We start from the raw sequence: 1575 nt of genomic DNA, 5'->3' as shown, positions 1-1575 counted from the left end.
TGTACGCAAGAGCTAACGCACAACGGCTATGGAAAAGCGGAAATCGGCCCTCCTGGCTAAAATTTTTAAATTTTATAATTTTCAGATTGTAAAGGTTCATTTGGAAATAAACTTCAATCCGTGCGTATGTTGAAACGCGAAGCATACGCGCCTGTGTAGCAAGGCGATACGCATGCGATTCCATATTGCGATTCGTGCGTGTGGGGAGACAATGCGTAAAGCAATACGCGTCCAATCGCACATCAAACGCATACAGTCCGCAAGGCTATTCACATGCGAATCATTGTTGCGTTTCATGCGTATGAAGGCTGATTGCGTAAAGCTTAACGCGGCCTAACACACACCAAACGCACACATGTCGCAACGCAATTCGCATGCAAACAAATGTTGCGTTTCAAGCGTATGAAGGCTCGTTGCGTCAAGTTTACTGCGGCCTAACACACCAAACACACACCAAACACACACGATTTACTTTGATTAATCGCATGACATAACAATTCACATGCGATGTTTTATGTGTTGGTCGCATACTCAGTTCGTTAACCTTCACGCATCCTCATAAGAGAATAACATGCTTGGCAGCACTCAGGGGGCCCTTCTGCAAACGAGATCACATCAGGTGCAGCCTTACATCGCACAACAATTCATCATACCATCAACAGATGCCAGAAAGGCGGCGGGACATATGCCGCATGCGAACGCGCACGCAATTAGAACCCCGCTGGCTGTGAGGCAGTTGTGGGGACATGCCTGGGAGGCTGAAAGGGCTTCCAGACGCATAAATCGCATCAGGCACCGTCTTACACCGTGCCAACGATGTATGACACCATCAACTATTTGCCGAAATGTGGCGGGGAACGCTGCATCCAACATGCACACAATTTACGCCGTGAGATGTGTCGGTGGCTGTGAGGCAAGTGGGAACATGCCTGGGAGGCTGAAAGGGCATAAATCGCATCAGGAGCCATCGTGCACCGCAACAATGATGCATCATACCATCAACTAGTTGCCAGAAAGGCGGCGGGAACGCGGCTTGATCAGTCATGCTCGCTAGGCAACCATCATGGGGAAGGGATGTAAGGGTGTCCTCCTCTCGGATGGGTCGAACTACTCCCAGTGGCTCGGCGACTTAGGCGATTTCCTTGCAACATCCAAGTTGAAGACTACATCAACACCCGTCGCCTCCGGGCCGCAACGCCCAAGACGCCCTGGAGGAGGACGCACAGGCGCTCGGCTACCTGCATCTGTCCTGTAAACTGCCCATCAAGCAGTTGCTCAGGAATTGCCAGACCACCCTCGCCGCCGTGCAGCAACAGTTGCGTTCTGCATCCCAGGCCCGGCTGAGCCTGTTGGAGCCGCAGAAGCAGCTGAGCATGCGCGATGGGAAGACAACCACTGACTTCATTCAGCAGGCAGAGCAGCTCCGTAGCAATATAATTGTGGCCGGCGGCCAGTAGGACGAGAGCATGATGCACCACGCCATTCTCCATGGCCTGCCTCCACAGTGCACCATCACCGTCGAGTTCACGATGTATCAGCCCAACTTAACGACCCCACAGCTCGTGCTCATGCTGC

The sequence above is a fragment of the Volvox carteri genome (genome assembly GCF_000143455.1).
Source record: "Volvox carteri f. nagariensis unplaced genomic scaffold VOLCAscaffold_97, whole genome shotgun sequence".
NCBI classification, from domain to species: Eukaryota; Viridiplantae; Chlorophyta; class Chlorophyceae; order Chlamydomonadales; family Volvocaceae; genus Volvox; species Volvox carteri.
The sequence above is the reverse complement of the archived record's forward strand: the minus strand, read 5'-3'. Positions refer to the sequence as shown.